The sequence below is a fragment of the Bison bison genome, unplaced genomic scaffold (assembly GCF_000754665.1).
Source record: "Bison bison bison isolate TAMUID 2011002044 unplaced genomic scaffold, Bison_UMD1.0 scf7180017864214, whole genome shotgun sequence".
Classification (NCBI taxonomy): domain Eukaryota; kingdom Metazoa; phylum Chordata; class Mammalia; order Artiodactyla; family Bovidae; genus Bison; species Bison bison.
This window is the reverse complement of record NW_011494786.1, coordinates 505,232-506,809: the sequence shown is the minus strand read 5'-3', so window position 1 is coordinate 506,809 and position 1,578 is coordinate 505,232. Positions and strand designations below refer to the sequence as shown.

Here is a 1,578-nt window from a genome sequence, read left to right as displayed (position 1 = left end):
AAATTTTTAAAAATTAAAAAAAAAAAAACACCTGGACTTGTTTTCTCCCCCACCTACTAAAGGTCACCATCAGGATCAGCACTAGTGACTTGTGCTGGGACAGTGATACCGTTTTCTGTTAGTCCCTGTGCTCCCCACAGTAGAGAAAATCCTGCAGCTTTGACTCCCACCTGCTGGCTGAGATGATCAACATTAGTCATGGCCTCAGGAACAGCAACATGGACTAAGAATTAAGAAAGTATAGACATTTCTATGTCCAGCAAAGTAGGAAAACAATGACTATTCCATCCTTCCTACAAGTAATGCTTCTCAAACAAGCTATATTCTATAATTCTTAGCCTGCAATATTAACAAAATTTGAGAGCAAGAGTACTTCTTACATGTTGCCAGTCAACAAAGCACCTCTCTCAGCTTTTAGCCTAACCTTAGCTCAGATGCCATACTTCAGTGAACTTCTCACACACACACACACACACACAAATTGCATTAAGATACATAAACTTCCAGGGACTTCCCTGGTGGTCCAGTGTATGACTCAACACTCCCAAATGCAGGGGTCACAGGTTCCATCCATGGTGGGACAACTAAAATCTCACTTGCAGCCCAAGTGCTGCAATGAAGACCTAGTGCGGCCAAAAATAATAATGATAAATAAATACAATTAGCTACATATATTATTTTAAATGAAATATAAACTTCCATCTCCACATCATATATGCCACCTATATTTTATTCATTCCTTGATTCATTTATTAATCCAATCAACAAACATAAATTTGACAAGCACAGGGAATCCAATGATATATACAAGAACATGGCCCTTGACTTCACAGAACTTGCAATCTAATATTAGAAACAAACAAAAAAAGAATGTTATTTTAAAAGTTTGTAATTTTTGAAGTAAAGGAAAGGGGACTTTAAAAACAAGTAACAATGATAAAATGTTTGACTATGTCTCAATTCCTTTATCTTCTAGGATTGCTACTCATCATCAAATGCAACATACCTCCCAAACTCTTTAACACATCTTATCCTTTATTTCTCTAGGGATTGTACTGAATCACCCTCATTCTCTTAGCCTGAAACCATAGTAAATACTTCACGTGTGGTTTAGTTATTTGATAACATGTTATGTTCTCTCATTTCCTCTTTTTCCCTATTTTTCTTTTAATATTCAAGTGTAACTACTGGCTCCCTGTCCTACTCCATTCCCCTGCTATTAAGAATAACTGTCTTGTTCTGAAATCAGACATTATCGCATGTATTCTCTACAGAAAATATTCTGAGATTCTTGCAGCAGTTGGCCTGAGTTAATGAGAATGTTATATAAATATCTAACTGTGACTTGCTGAGGTGAGCAGGCAGTCGCATTACCCCAATTACATGTCACTCACGAGCCATCATCTGGAAGGAAGAATGCTTTTGTTTTGGTCTTGACTCTTGATCAAGCTCTTCTTCCTGGGCTCTGACTGAAGTCATAATCAGCTATATGGACTTATAAAATCTGTTCATCTTAAACAGATTGGGAGTAAACGCAGAAGGCACAAGTTCAAGAGAAAAATGTTAGAATAATTTTTT

The 1,578-nt window shown here is 36.8% G+C and overlaps 1 protein-coding gene across 1 annotated transcript in view; it reads right to left on the bottom strand.

The window, feature by feature from the left end:
* LOC104992406 (boLa class II histocompatibility antigen, DQB*0101 beta chain-like) overlaps positions 1-1,578 on the bottom strand; it is a 10,112-nt gene that overhangs the window by 4,148 nt on the left and 4,386 nt on the right. The gene's annotated exons all lie outside the window — the stretch shown is intronic.